Below are 16,943 nucleotides of genomic sequence, written 5' to 3' on the forward strand. Positions count from 1 at the left end.
TCTAGGGTTTCTCTCATTCTCCTCCTTCCCTCTCTATCGTCTCTTTACAGATATTCTAAGATCTTCATTCCATCAATTCGAATCAAGGTTAGATTAACAATAGTTCCGATTAAAGATAGTGATTTTATCATTCTAATCTGTTGATATATGTTCTCATTATCATTTGATTTTGATTTTCAAACGTTTTTGGCCAGGGTTTCTTCGTATTGGATCTGTTTGCTGCTCCGACACACAAATGTCGCTCATATGGTTTTTGTAATGATGTGTTCCGATTTGTTCCTCTACTAAAATTAGGGTTTTTGTTTTCGTGTAGGGCATATTGTGTCTAAACGATCGTTAATTTGCTTAGAACACAGAGACCGGTGAATGTTGTTCATCTAAAGCACAAGATGGTCGATCAGGTTAATTTATTCATCTCGCTAAGTATATGTTGTGTGATTAATCAGGTTAATTCGTCAATCCAAGGTGATTTGTGAGGAAATCATTCTTTCCATAAATTTGTAAACGTGATTCTGCTTCAATCCATCTTCTTCCACTCATGTTTGATCATCCAAGGTATGCTTTAGGGTTTTAAAAAATCGTTCGTTCATTTGTTCATCTTTTTGGTTTTTAAAAAAACATGATCTGTGTTTCAGATTTGTAACTTTACGCTTTAAAATGTTTTTGTTTGCATTTGGAATATCTGGCTCTTTAATTATTCTTACGATTCACTACAATCATCAGTCATGGTGCTTGAGGTACCTTCTTTAATTTGTTTTTAGTGTTTTTTATTTGGTTGTTGTAATGGTTTGTTGTTTGGGTTGTAACATGTGGGTTGAATTTGCTCTTTTACAGTTCTTTCATGTTACATTGCATGATTCAATAACCCATTTTATTCAAATTTTTTTCTATGACGTGGGATTTAAGTTTCATCATGAACAACATTTATGCACACCACCTGTTTGATGAAATGCCTGACTGGAATTGAAAATTTGTATCCTTTATTTTTTGTGTGTGAAACTTTCGAATTTTATCAATGGGATAAAAGTTTTTAAGCATGTTGTTTCGTTCAATAATCCTTCATCAGAATACAAAATATGCTTCTTCCGTTCCTCCTATTGATGTCAATAATCACAGGTATGTTGTTCCATCAACCGGTACGACAATCCTAATTCCACAATCATCTGTAGCACCCTTCAATATCTCTTTTCTCTCTGTTCTATGCAAATTAGCGTAAAAATTGAATACACATTCGTACAGTGATTCAATCAATTCATAAGATGGAAATGGAACTTCTCCGTTTGAACATGTCAATGATTTGTATTCTTGGGCCTGCAAATCGCTTTTACAAGCAAAAATGATATATCGGTTTCCATAATCCAGTGAGTTTCTACTTTTCGTTGTCGTTTATTTCATTTTTAGGTTGTTTATGAGAATAGAGGTTTATGAAAGTTTGGATAAATTAGGGTTTTCTGCGATTTTTATCAGGCAAAAGTTAGGGTTGTGGAACTTGATTAGTTTTCTATTAGTATTGTATGCATATTTTTCTATGATTTTGTGATGAATCTATGTAACATGTTGATCCCGAGTGAGCTATTCTATGATTTTAGATTCCAATTGTAATTATTTTTTTAAAAAACGGGTAACGATGTTTAGTTTGTACATGTTTGGAAGTTTTTTCTTATTGTTTTAACTATTTTTTTAGAGAATGGTTGTTATATCCGAACTAAGATGAGATTCAGCTTCGTCTAAACAATTAGGTACAACCAGGGTTCACACAATTTGTTGTAAACCAGGTCTTCGATGTGATGCCACAGGCCTCCCTAAGATGCAGCCATTCTTACTGCTATTGTCACACCCCAACCGATGGCGGAAACATCGGGATGAGACGTACAAACTGCTCAAAGACATCATAACACTAAATGTGACAATATAATTAAGTTTCATTTATTAAAATTCCAAAGTTTCATACATAATGTCATAATAAGGAAATAACAAACATAAAACATAGATTATTTCAAGGTGGGTTTCTAAGCCATCCTATTTATTTCTTCAAATCTTGATTCATCATCCTGCAGTATGCATTTAAAATAAAGTCAACAAAACATGTTGGCGAGTATACAAGTTTGAATATAGTATAATATGTTTGAAATAGTATAACATGATCAAATCCACGTGAATACATGATTTCATATTAACAGTTATACTCGTAACGATGAATCTATGTGTTCAAACCAAAGTTTAACGCAATTAACATAGCCTAACCCTAGAAGGGTGGTAACATGAGTAACATAGAATAAACCTAACAATACCCATAATATTATGGGAGGGGCGTTACAACCTACAGCGCTGCCATTGTTAGGGGAGGCTTGCAAAGTTAATGAACACACAATCATAAATGTTTAACATTAGCATAACATGATTAACATGAGTCAAATAGATTCACAAGAAATGTGGATAGATAGTGCAAAAATGTTTAACATAGCGTTTTTGATATAGGAAATGCATACTACACCCAAAAGTGTAAAATAGAAAATGGGTCATGTATACTCACAGTGGTTGCGTTGCGATTTCTTGTAAATAACGCACGAGTAAGATTGGGAAATCCAAGAGAACGAAACGGTTATCCTAAATGAAAACGATCATGTTAATAAGAATTTCTAGTATATAAGGTCCTAATAATTGTTGTTTAAACGTTCCTTAATTAGCTCATTTATTATATGGAATATTATGATATAAAATTGAATTATTAATTTATTTGTGTAAAAAAAAATAAAAAAAGAAATAAGTAATAAAAACAATGGAGGCAGGGTCGGGTTACATGTTGTAAGATTTGATAAAACTAATCTACCTTTTTAAAGTGTTACACTCATATGTTTATTTGTAAAAGTTTTGTACTATGATTAGTTTTAGAATGATTGTTTATAATTACTAAGATCAAAATCATCTAACATTAACAAATCAATTATTAATTAAACTTTTAACTAAAAACAACAAAAAGAATTTTGAACAAGAACCCACATGAGTAGGGCTCGAACCCGAGACCTTTGGGTTACAATTTTCTTCACCCGAAACTATGTTTTCTTTTTGTTAAAGGAGATGGTTCCCTTATAAAAATTAACCTGTGATTGCCTTGATTCATAACTGGATTTTAATTAATCGTATATGCTAACAGAAAAGATATATACAGCTATGTATAAATTATTGGTGTTAATAAGTGTTTCAAGTTATATTTAATTAGAAAAGAATTGGTTTTACTAATTAATTAACTTGGCCATCAACTATGACACTGTCCAAGATTCTTGTGACAAATATATACAGTTTTAACAAAAAAAAAAAAATAAAATAAAATAAAATAAAAACTTTGGCGAATGCCCTATTTGACAAAATCGCTCGGAGTCTGGGAGAAGCATTTGATTTGTCTCCCCGCCAGAAGGCGGTGATTGAGTGCTTGAAAGGCCCCCATGCGCAAGACTTTTTGACTGTTATCCCGATCGAGGGGCTGGGGCAATGCATGTCGGCTGTTGAGTATAGGGCTATCCTCAAATACCGGCTGATGATCCCTATGTATCCAGAAGACGAAACCTGCCCAATCTGCCATAAAGCCTGCATGGATAAATACGGGGAGCATGTTGTTCATTGTAAGGAGCTCCCTGGGTTCAAATATCGGCATGACTGGGTGAGGGATGTTTTAGGGGACATCTTGAGGAGAGCGGGGATTTCTGCCAAGAAGGAGGCCCCTGTGAATTTCCTTACAGATCCCATGGAAGGGAGATCTACATTGAGACCAGCAGATCTGCTCGTCTTTGGCTGGGCGGGAGGGAAACATGCTTGTGTGGATCTCACAGGAGTCTCCCCCTTAGCTGGTTTAAGGGAAAGCGGGTTTGTAGCAGGACAAGCTATAAGGAAAGCGGAATCAAAAAAGGTGGATAAACACGCTAAAGCCTGTGCTGATAACCAACATGCATTTGTCCCCTTCGCCTTCGACACCTTTGGCTCCCTAGCTCCAGAAGCTATCCGTTTGTTGACTAGGGTCCAAAAGGTTGCCCACAGCAGTTGCTCATCAACAGGGGGGCAGGGGTTTGTCTTTAATAGGCTAGGGTTTGCTATTCAGAAAGGGGTAGCGGCGCAGCTTGTTGCTCGCTTACCTGCGTTATTGATGTAACTTGCTTATTTGAAATTTATTTATGTTAAACGTTAAAAAAAAATAAAAACATTGCCCAGTGAGTATGTCGGAATTTCGATTTCTAACAACATATCATTAAACGGGAAATAAAAGGAATAAGCAAAATTATACCGAACACGTAGGAAATGCGAGTTGAACTCCGATGACTCCAAAGATTCGAACCGAGGTTGTAACGAGAAAGCATAATGGTCAGTACGTCTCCGGTGGCTTTCGGTTCTCCGGCGGTTACAGGAACTCCGATGAGTTTCCTTTGGTTCCATTGTTTGTTACCGGGGGTGAGAAAAAGGGATCATGCCTCTTGTTACGGGTTGAAGGGTTCGGTTATATAGGCTCATGGGTCACCGAGATATGGAAGGTTTTGAATGTGAATGCATGGAGACGGAATCATGGCTCGGTTCGTGATTGAGGTAATGATGGAAACGGCTCTATCAGTTACAATTACGAAAGGTTATGAAGAGCTGAAAAAAAAAGGGAAGCATGACAGCCCATGCTTGCCGTTTCTTGTTCTTCGCAAACGGAAACTTAAATTTCGAATTAAAACTAGATTGGCATGATGCCAGCATAGTATTTTCATTCATCTTAACGTTTGTAAACATAGTATCCATTTTCTTTCACACACTATATTATATTTATGAAAGTCTATTTTAAACTTAAAATATATAAGTTTAGACATAACAAAAAAAAAAAATGATTTATAATTTCTTGCGATTTTTTTTTTTTTAGAATGCATAAAAATAGTAATAATGAGTAATATGGAGTAATAATAAAAAAAATCTTTCAATAATGATTATAGATTTCGCGAAATTTTGTCGAGGTTCAAAGGTTAGGATCCGTATTTTTAAAACGGGTCGGATTTTGAAACGGGTCGATTTTGACGAATGTTACAGCTATAAATAGTCCAAACAAAGGTAAGAAACCACACCATTCAAGCTCATTTAAGTTGTTTCTTTGCATATCAGATACTCTTAAGTTGTTTGCATATTGCCGAATTCTTTTGGTTTGACTATATAAAATCAGGAAAGGCATTACTTTGCAAATGTTTCATTTGTCATTGCTGACACAACTACATTAACACAGGTAAGTCAGATATATTATCTTGCCTCTGTGGAATTGAATTGAAACAACCATAATAATCAAATCGAATAACTGAACCGGTTAAGAGATTGAAGTGCGTTGAGTAGGGTTATGATTCTTTTAATCAAATTTTATTGTCCAGTTATGGTTAATTAGTTATATGTCTATAACTAACCAACCAAGCCTCCACTAAAAGCAATATTACTTGCCCACTCTCTTTTAATTAACATGGTCATAATATGATGTATTTGCCTTTTTTTAAATAGACTTGAATCTTAAAATTTATAATGTGGGCCTGTGGGAACCAAGAACTTTCTCAAACATCTGTAAGATTAAAAGCTAAATTTTGGCATCAAGAGGTAAGCAATAACTCATTTAGCCGCTAAAAATAAGGTGGCATGTCAAAAGAAAACTGATGTGGAACCACTGTTTGTCTCTGTAACTTGGGATATTTGTTACCAAAAGAAAATACATTACAAGTGATATTTCACTTGAGATTTATAAGGGAAACACATCAAATTTTATGCATTTTTACGCGATCTTAGCTGGAAGTTGGATTCTCCATCAAACAATTTTTTTTGGGTCTAGGCCTTTTTTTCAGCTCAGTACGTCGTGCTACACTCATGGCGGTTCGGCTGGGTAATCTGTGTTTAAAAAAGCGAGCTTTAAGCGCGATTTAAGCGTGAAGCGCTGAAGCGTTTGGAAAAGCGGTTTTTTTTGGTCTGAAGCGTTACAACACGTGAAGCGTTTTGAAGCGAGCTTTAAGCGTGAAGCGATGATGGTTTGAAGCGACGCTTCAGCCTAATCAGGTCACATTTGGGCCATTTTTTAGGCCCAATAGTCTTTAAATAGGGTTTAAATGAGGCCCTACTTCTTTACCCTAATAATCAGCCGCTGTCTTTTAACATATCAGCGGTTGTCTTCCTCTTTCTCCTTCTATTCTCTCTACAACTTGATTTCTGTTTAGAAATCATAATGGCCTCAGGATCAAACAGCACTACTGCTGCCTCGGAAAAGTCCTCATCTGGTGACCCGAGATGAATACGTACTTGATTATGATGATTATTGATTAAAGACTATTTTTATGTTTATGTTTTAAGTGTGTTTTGACTTTATATTATGTTTTAACTATGCTTTTTATGTGTTAAGTGTTTTTTAATCATGTTTTTGTGTTTATTATTGATTAACAAGTAGAATAGGTCATATTGATGTGTACAATATTTTTTTTAATTTTGAGCGCTTCGTATAAGTGAAGCTCTCGCTTTGCGCTTGAAGCTTCGCTTAAAGCTTTTGAAACCAAAACGCTTCAGAGCGCCTCGCACTTTTTTAAACCAAGCGTGTAATCGTGATCACATAATTAAGTGTTCTTATTAAAATGTATCTCTATCACATAAAAAATATGAATAATATGACATTAGAAACTGTCTATGTATCTCTCTCTTTGGAATGAATATCAATGTATCTTATTAAGTCAACCAATTTCACAAAGATAAGGTCTACATGAGAATCGACTTTGACTTTTCCTTGGTCAAAGAATATAATATTCATCATGATTTTTTATGGGTGTCTGATACTATGGTAATACAAATATTGGCATTTGATTTGACCTTTTTAGGTCAATGCTAACATAAGCCATCAAAACTTTTGGAGGTTAATGATGACATAGAAGATTGTTGGTGTGTGTGGGTTTGCAGAGAGGATTTTTGGTGTGTTTGGATATGGTCATAGATCATATATGGGGTGGTGGTGTGCGTGAGCTTTGGTTTGAGTTTTTGTCGTGTGTCAAATGTCAGATTGTAGAGGGGGCTGCGATATACCTATCAGTCTTTTTGTGTTTTCGCTTCGCGAGGTATTGTTTTTTTTTTTTTTTTTTGTTTCCTAAGGGCTGTATCTTCACAATATATTGGTATATTTTCATGGATTAGTCGTGCTAATGATTAAATGTTATTTCATTTTCAGCTATGGGTAGGGGTTGTGATTATCGACTTGGTGTGGTCTCCATGTTACAAGATTAAACTGATTAGATTACAGCTTGGATTTTATTGCTAACGGATGAAATTGTAGGTTGCACTTTCTTCAGCCGCAACGAACCAAACTGATAACTAATAGTGGTACTTGTTTGGGAATGCAAATAGCTCACAAGAGCATATTAAAGTTTCTCTTAGCATATTCTAAGGAGATGTGTTTGAGTTTTAATGGTCAAATAGTTGTCTGTTTGGAATTAAAATTGGCGAGAGCATAGAAAAAGATGAACATGTGTATGTAACTGTATAAAATTGTAACATTATAACATTCTGAGATAAAATGAAAACTAAAAATTTTATCTCAAATTTGACCTTGGCCACAGAGCCAGGTGTCACGGTGGTTGGCACGTCGTTCCTTGCCATTAAAAAAGGCTCTTGAACCAAACTTTAAATATAACTAGCAATTAAACCTGCGCATTGCAGTGGCCATGAATGTGCTTGGTTTCGGTGCATCCGTTAAAGGCAAACTAAGAATATAATCATAAGAGTGTTCTCGTCAGAATCTCTATCCATGTTTTTATGTCCTAGATATGTTTTTTCCACTGTTTTTAGGGTGTTGTTAGATAACAAAATAGAAAATCCACACTTAATTAATTCTTTTGATATCCGTTTGTGTAGATCAGTTACTTATTTTGTCAATAGATAAATCTTTAATAAATTTATAATAATCGAAAATCGTTAATGGATTTTTGCCTTTTGAAAACATGTCTTTTTATTTTATTTAATGACATAGTTTGGACCTTAGGCTATAGAACCCGTAATCGCTTATTTCAACATTTGTCATCTTACTTTGTATATGGTTTGATTCGAAACTCAACAAACTTTAGATGCCTTACCTTATTTTTTGCTTAATTTTTAAAGTTAGGTTGAATCTAACTTCGTTTGATACATTACGTACCCGCAGGTAGAGAGATGGATTTCCTTACTTGAACGTTTATTTCTTTCAAAGGATTATTTCAACAATTTTAAGTTATATATTTGTGTGTTAAGCCACCCGCGAAACTCGCGGGGTCTTAGACTAGTAATATCATATTTAAATTATAAAATCTATGTTAATTTCTCTTTTGAAATTATAATCATTGTTTAAAATACACACCCTATTTAATTTATAACATAAAATATATTGTAAAAAATGTAATATAGTATGAATGTGTTAAACGGGTCAACCCGCCAACCCGACCAGGTTGACCCGAACACGACCCGTTAACCTAAACGGGTTTGCGGGTTAAACCTGAAACTGACCCGAACCCGTTTAGGCTAAACCTAAACCCGCGAATTTCGTGTTAGGTTCGTGTCGGGTTTTCAGGTCGTGTCAGAAATTCACACCCCTATCCATAACGCATGCGCGAAGCATATCTTCTAGCGTTTGTATGGTTCGTTCACTCTGTCTGTCTGTTTGCGGATGGAAGGCCGTGCTTAGATCTAATTGAGATCCAAAGGCTTCCTGAAAGGATTGCCAGATCCTTGAGACAAAACGTCCATCTCTGTCTGAAATGATTGAGATAGGCACTCCATGACGTGCCACGATTTCTTTTAAGTATATCTCAGCAAGCTTTCCAGTGCTATCCTTCTCTCGGATTGGTAGGAAATGTGCAGATTTCGTTAATCGATTAACTATTACCCATATCATATCGTGCCCTCTCGGGGTCCTGGGTAATTTCGTTATGAAGTCCATCGAGATTTGCTCCCACTTCCACATGGGTATCTCTGGTTGTTGCAGTATGCCGGACGGTTTCTGATATTCAGCCTTAACCTTAGCACAGGTTAGGCATTTTCCAACATAAACAGCAACGTCGATCTTGAGTCTCGGCCACCAATAATATTCCTTTAAGTCTTGATACATTTTGTCCGATCCTGCATGGATCGAGTATCTTGATTTGTGAGCTTCATCAAGGATGACTTCTCGAATACCGCCATAGAGCGGAACCCAAATACGCTTCTTAAAGTATAAGGTTCCCTCTTCATTTGGCACCATATATTTCAGCATACCCCGGAGGTATTCAGTTTTACGGTTTTCTCCCTTAAGGGCTTCTTTTTGTGCGTCACGAATACGTGCAGTGAGGTTCGTTCGAATAGTCATTTCCAGTGCTCGAACCCTTAGGGTCTTAACCCTTTCTTTTCGACTTAATGCGTCCGCTACAACGTTTGCCTTTCCAGGGTGGTACTTAATCTCACAGTCATAATCGTTCAGCAGCTCGACCCATTGTCGATGACGCATGTTTAGTTCCTTCTGATCAAATATGTGTCGTAGGCTTTTGTGATCTGTGAAGATTGTACATCGAGTGCCATATAAATAATGTCGCCAGATCTTCAAGGCGAATACCACCGCGCCTAGCTCCAGGTCATGCGTGGTATAATTCCTTTCATGTACCTTCAATTGTCTTGAAGCGTATGCGATTACTTTTTGGTGTTGCATGAGCACACAGCCCAAACCTTGATGCGAAGCGTCGTAGTATACCACGAAGTCTTCAGTGCCTTCGGGTAAGGATAGTATCAGTGCATCGCATAGTTTATTTTTGAGCAGCTGGAAGGCTTCTTCCTGCTTATCGTCCCAGACGTACTTCTTGTCTTTCTGTGTAAGGGTAGTTAGCGGTTGAGCTATCTTTGAGAAATTCTCGATGAATCGTTGGTAATAGCCCGCTAAGCCCAAAAATTGTCGAACTTCAGTCGGGGTTTTGGGAGCTTCCCAATTCTTTATGGCTTCTATCTTGGATGGGTCTACATGAATGCCCTTCTCATTCACAACGTGACCAAGAAACTGTACTTCGCGAATCCAGAATTCGCATTTTGAGAACTTTGCATAAAGTTTCTCTTTCTTCAGTAGTTCCAAAATGGTTCTGAGGTGTTGCTCGTGCTCTTCTTTCGTTCGCGAGTAAATCAGGATATCATCGATAAATACAATCATGAATTTATCGAGATATGGTTTACAAACGCGGTTCATCAGATCCATAAAGACCGCTGGTGCGTTCGTCAGTTCGAATGGCATCACAAGAAACTCGTAATGCCCGTAACGTGTTCTGAATGCAGTCTTTGGTACGCTTTCCTCTTGAATCCTTAACTGATAGTATCCAGATCGAAGATCGATCTTGGAATAGTAGCTTGATCCTTGTAACTGATCAAATAAGTCATCAATCCTCGGTAGTGGGTACCGATTTTTGATTGTGAGTTTGTTCAACTCTCTGTAGTCGATACACATCCGCAGAGTTCCATCCTTCTTCTTTACGAACAATACTGGAGCTCCCCAAGGTGAGAAGCTTGGCCTTATGAATCCTTTATCCAACAACTCCTGGAGTTGTGTAGATAATTCTTGCATTTCGGATGGAGCAAGCCGATAGGGTGCCTTGGCTACAGAAGCGGCTCCTGGAACCAAGTCTATATGAAATTCGACTTGTCGTTTCGGAGGTAGTCCTGGCAGATCCTCGGGAAAAACATCAGGGAATTCCTTCACCACAGGAATGTCTTCGAGTTTCGGCTCCTCAGCCTTCTTGTCTACAACGTGCGCTAGGAAAGCAACACATCCTTTCCTTAAGCACTTCTGTGCCTTCATACAACTGATGATTCGCAGAGGCGCTTCTCATTTGTCTCCATGTACTATGAGGGTTTCATCATTCGCCAGAGGGATGCGAATGATTTTCTCGTGACAAACAACTTCAGCTTTGTTCTTGGACAACCAGTCCATTCCAACCACTACATCGAAGCTACCCAATTGAATGTGTAAGAGGTCGATGCTAAATCTTTGTTCACCAAGTTCTAATGTGCAGCCTCTAACCACTTCGCCCGATTCAACAAGTTTACCATTGGCTAGTTCTATAGAATAAGGAATATCTAATCTACTAGATTCTATTCCAAGCATACGTTTAAATTCCACAGACATGAAACTATAATCGGCACCAGTGTCAAATAATATGGATGCAAAGTGATTGTTAACGAGAAACGTACCGGTGACCACATTAGGGTCCTCGCGTGTGTTCCTTGCTCCAATTACGAATGCTCGAGCCTGAGCATTGTTTCCCTTTGGGCAGTCTTTCATGAAATGATCCTTGCTTCCACAACTGAAGCATCCTTGGTTCTGCCCATTTCCGTTACCATTCCTGTTACCAGCACCATTTCCATTTCCACCACTGTTTCTATTTCCAGTACCGTTGCGGTTTCCATTCCCGTTCTTTCCTTTTCCCCAACAATCCTCAGTATGGTGACCCAGTTTTCCACACTTATCGCGTTTTGGAATGCGACAAACCCCTTCGTGATGATGCCTGCATTGGTTGCAAATGGGCAGAGTGCCCAGGTATCTTTTGGTAGGAGCGTCATTCATGGTTGCAAGTGTTTTCGCCTCTTGAGGCGGGTTAGTGTCACGCTTCTTGTTGTTTGAACCTTTGTTGTTGCTGCGAGTTGCTTGATTCAGGTTTGCATGTTTCCTTTTCTTATCACCGGACGACTCAGCATGCGTCTCGGTCTTTTCAGTAGGGTTCACCGACAACTTCTTCATATGGACAACATCTTCAGTAAGGCTGACAGCCAGAGTTACAACCTCAGTGATTGTTGCAGGTTTGGCCGAAGTTACCAAACTGCGGAACTCCGGGGCCAATCCCCAGATGTAGCGTTCGACGCGCTTAAATTCGAGAGTCACCATATAAGGGATCACTCTTGACAGATCGTGGAACCTTCGAGTATAACCAGTAATGTCAGCACCTTCCATGGTCAAGTGCCAGAGCTCAGTCTCCAACCTTTGGAGTTCAGCACGTGAGCAATACTTTTCTCTCATACGTTCCTTTAATTCATCCCACATCATGTCGTACGTGGCATCATCACCCAGAGTTTGAACGTGCAAATTCCACCAAGTCAAAGCTTCATCAACAAACAACCCAGTAGCAAAAGTGACTTGCTAATCCACGGTACACTTTCTCATACGGATAGTGGCATCAGTCTTTTCCGTCCAGCGTACAAACGTCACTGCACCTCCATTGTCGTCGTAGTTCAGCGGTTTGCAGTCGAGGAACTGCTTGAAAGTGCAGCCCTAAGCTGCGTTTCCTCCAGATGAATCTCCATTCCCATTGCATCTAGCATTGCTTGGTCCTCCACTTTGTTCAGTACGGTCCGCCTCGTACTGGGCGATAGCTGCAGAGATCCTTTCTTCCAGTAGGGCGTTTAGCTCTTCAGCAGTCCTTGGCAGTGGGGGAGGAGGAGGTTCATCACGAGCATTCACAGCTCTTCTGGGTGCCATGTTCTAACAGAACACAACACAATAGGGTTAGACATTTGTTTGATATCGTCCTACGAGACAGTAGTAGTATGTATACACAGGTACACCACATAAGTGACATCAAACAATCCGCTATTTAAATCAATTCATACAGCAGCAAACATGTATAAATAGATAAATGCTGGCGGTTCTTGTCTTTATACCTTAAATTATTACTCCACATAGTATTTATTAGGCTGGGGGAAGGGTGTTCACGTTTGACCCTTTTCTTGTACTGAGGGAATCTATACGTGACAAGACTCACTGTGGATTCTGTGCACTGAATTCCATAATTATGTATGCATCCATAATTACGTAACTCCTTGCACAGTCCGCACAGTTCGTTTCATCCTCGTATCTCTTCCTTCAGATAGGCCATTGTTTTCAGACGAAGTCACGTATACCTGTGACATTCTACTTCTAGTATACGCATATATCAATTATCACACATAATTGCAAGTAATTCTTAATCACAGACAAGTGCTACTCCGGTGCACCCTAAGTCTCGTAGTGTCTTTTCTTGACCCTTGTAAACAGTTTCAGGTAGTGGATTTCGCGGAAAGTTTTATGCAATGAAATCTCTTTGAAAAATTGTTTTCGTGCAAGGATCCTAGTGATTGTAGTCTAGACTCGAGAAGGAATCCTGGTTCACTACAATCGCAGCTCTGATACCAATCTGTCACACCCCTTTCTTAGGCGGAAGCACGAGGTGTGATCATGAAAGGTTCTCATTGCATACGAAAGGTAAACATACTACATGCTCGTAAAAATAACTTCAAATTTCGATAACATTACATGACTGAAAACATAGATTCAGTGTTTGCATCACAAGACAACATATTATCTGAAAGTTTACAACTTTATTTAAGGATAAACTTAAACAACATCCAGGAGCATGAGTAAGACCACGCGCACATCCACTTTAGTTACCTGAAATACATGTGAGTTTTGGAAAAACGTCAACATAATGTTGGTGTGAATTCATGCAGTTCTTGTATTGAACGTTTGTATACTTTGTATGAAAAGCATGGTATGTATCTTGTATAAATCAAGTATTCTTGTATAAATCAATTATTTCTGTATGTATCAAGTTGTTAATGGGTTGCAAGGCCATTAACATGTGACACGACATAGGAAGCAACCAAACCATATGCATTTTTCTAGTTGTCGATTCACGACTGAGACACAAAAGCACTACTCGGTACTAGTTTTCATCAAGAGTGTGGCTGCCCGAAAACCTATTAGATCTAACCTTTTGTTCTGCGGTCTTAGTATGTACACGATTAATGGTGCTTATGGTACCCTATTCGTGACACGATTTCTCGTATCATTCCTTTAAACGCATCATACTTGGTACTAGTTATCACCAAGAGTGCTTCTTGTTTTTGTATCCATCATACCATTTGTAAACATTGTAATATTTGTAACATGTGTTTCACCCCCGAAGTTATAAAACTGAAAACAGTTAAAAGAAAAGGGGGAGCATGAACTCACAACTTTGCGTTCCTTGCGCCGTAAACTTCACCGGATTTTGCTTATCTAGCGTCGGGACCTAAACGTGTTTTATTAACGTTAGTCACTAGACTTGTATCGCACAAGTACAAGTCACTATATTTTGTGTATGTATTCTTGTGTTAAAAATAATTTATATTTTTAACTATGTATCTTACTTATATTATTTTCTCAAAAAAATATAAGTATCTTGTATTTTTCACCCGAATTATGTATTTTGTCCAAAGCTTCATTTCATGTTTATAACTTGTCCAAGTTATTTATTCTATGAAGAAATATATTTTCATAAATATATTTTCTTGTATGTGTCTAAGCATGTGACAACTCGAACTTTAGACTTGCTTTGATGTAACGTTACGTGCTTATGAGAACTGAATTATATGATTTTAAATGAACGTTTGTTATGTGCCTTATGTGTGTATGTTATGAGAATGTTACACGAGTCCAAACCGCACACCATAACTAATCGCACAAGCCCATTCGGGCCTCATGCTTTGCACCCGGAACCTTGGGCAGCCCAAGAGAGGGTTCGGCCCACCCCTACCTTAGCCGATTGACATATGGGAATGTTGTAACCATTCCCCACTTTTTACAAAACCACAACACACACACAAGAACCCTAGGCTTTTTCTCTCTCTCTCTCGGTTGCTTGGAACCCGACGGCAAGAACATCCCCTACTCGGATCACCCTTTTCTCCTTCTTTAATCCGGTTAGTGATTATGTTATTGGTTGTGTGTTATTGTTTGTATGTTGATGATTGCTTGTTACCCGAAGGATTCTTGTTAACATGTTGTTTATGATAATAGTTATTAATGATTGTGAACCGGCTGCATGATTATTGAATTGAATTGGTCCGGATGTTGCTTGATAACCGGCTGTGATTAAAGAATTAGGATGCATGCTAGTATGATGATATGATTATGATTCGGCTTAGGTTGTTTTGATGATCTGATTGGTTGTTATCAAGGCTGTTATGTTTAGACTTATGAACATGTTTGAAGATTGTTATGAAACTATTATTTTCGATGTTTGATCTGTTTCTGAAACTGTTGAAATATGTTTGCTGAAATCACGGAGTTGATGTTGTTAGTAATTAAGGAAATCAGGAAATCAGTTACACATTTGGTTGCGACTCGGATTGCGAGTCGGTACCCCACTCGAGACCACACAACAACATCAGCCGGAACCATGGTTGCGAGTCCCGTTGCGACTCGTAACCGGACCATGATGAGCCGAAATCACCATTGCGACTCGCAACCTCCTGTTGCGACTCGTAATCTCCTGCTGTGACTCGTAACTCTCGGTTGCGACTCGAGATCGCCGGTTGCGACTCGAGACCACCTTTACACGTACACTGTTTTGGGCCTTCGCTGTCACGGGCCCAATCAGTTGGGCCAAACGATTGGACTTTGACTGTTATGTTATTGGACTGCTTATCTGTTTGGACTTATATGTTATTTGGGCGGATTACCTTTCGGGTTTAGACATTGGATCGCACAAGGTTAATATATGGATATAATTGGGCCGGGTTATGTTGGGCCAGGGTTAGAACGCACAAGTATGCTCTTGACTGCTAAGTGTTACCATGTTCTATGCGTGCTCGAAACATGTTATCTCGTATGTTCTATACGTGTATTACCTCAGTCAAAACCTGACTTGCATAATAACCATGATAGGACGTGGTTGACCATTTACTTGCTACCTGTACTCTTTGTGTATCTGCCGAGCAAACCAAGGTGAGTTCACACAGCCAAGGCATGGGATTCCCGGGTTGGGAATTGGGTTGGATATGTTGATATTGAAAGAGTTACTCGTACTTACGCATTCACTAGACTATAGACCATCGTCCTCAGGTTAGTCAGGACACGTTACGTAAAGCCTACGTAACCCAGTATTTGCCATTTGTCTCCCGGGTCGGGAGGACACGTTACGTAAAGCCTACGTAACCCAATACCTTCTACTGTCTTCCGGGTCGGAAGGACACGCTGCGTAAAGCCTACGTAGCCCCCCCACGCGTACCACTGTCCTCGGGGAAGGGCACGTCACGTAAAGCCTACGTGACCCAGTACGTATTCCTGTTCTCGGTAAAGAAGAACACATGGTCGGAAGTTAGTCTAGTAAGTACCACTGATGAGAAGCCCTCATTAGTAAGAATAAACGTGGGAAGCCCCCACCAGTAATATGAACACAAGGTTTGGGAAGCCCCCACCTTTAGTACACGCTAGTATGGGAAGCCCCACTAGTTAAACATACGCACTATACTATGAACTTACTTTCTGTGAACTCGCTCAACTAGTTTGTTGATTATTTGCTGCATGCCTTGCAGGACCTTAGGTACATTATGGAGCTTGCACAGGGAGGAGCAGGTCGTTGTGGGATATGGATCATGAACTTTATCTGAACTTATAACTATTTTGAGATTACATACTATGCTTCCGCTATTTAAACGATGTTTGGTTTTGAAACATCAATCATGTCATGATGATTTACATTGATTACTTTTATTATTAAATGCTATGTTTGATATGATTGATGGCTTGATCCTGGTCAGTCACGCTCCCAAGCGGTGGTACTCCGCGGGTGGATTTTGAGGGTGTGACGGATTGGTATCAGAGCCATTGGTTATAGAGAACTTGGTTTTAATATGGGAAAACGTTTTTATTAAAACCGGACTATAACCAGAACAGTGCTCTCAACGATCCACAACGACGCTTCGCTCCACGTGCAAGACTCGACATCCTAAGTAATAAGGTTATGTTTATTGCCTGTTTGCTAGAATTGCTTAGAACTTTGCTCGCATTACGTTTAGATACACATGATACTATAGCATGAGAATCCCTACGTGCTTACACTTTTCTGTCATCGCCCTATTCGCGAACCATTCTTACCTATGCTACTTGTTACATTGAAGATCATGTCTGGACGAAT

The 16,943-nt window shown here is 38.7% G+C and overlaps 1 long non-coding RNA gene across 1 annotated transcript; it reads right to left on the reverse strand.

Moving 5' to 3' along the window:
• Window positions 1–1,937: 1,937 nt before the first annotated feature.
• On the reverse strand, window positions 1,938–4,647 carry LOC118492476. Its single transcript, XR_004893939.1, has 3 exons — window positions 4,277–4,647; window positions 2,534–2,607; window positions 1,938–2,051 (listed from the first exon to the last, which is right to left on the reverse strand). It is a non-coding gene; the product is annotated as an uncharacterized LOC118492476 (long non-coding RNA).
• Between the last annotated feature and the right edge of the window lie 12,296 nt (window positions 4,648–16,943).

Source organism: Helianthus annuus, chromosome 5, assembly GCF_002127325.2.
Source record: "Helianthus annuus cultivar XRQ/B chromosome 5, HanXRQr2.0-SUNRISE, whole genome shotgun sequence".
NCBI lineage: Eukaryota > Viridiplantae > Streptophyta > Magnoliopsida > Asterales > Asteraceae > Helianthus > Helianthus annuus.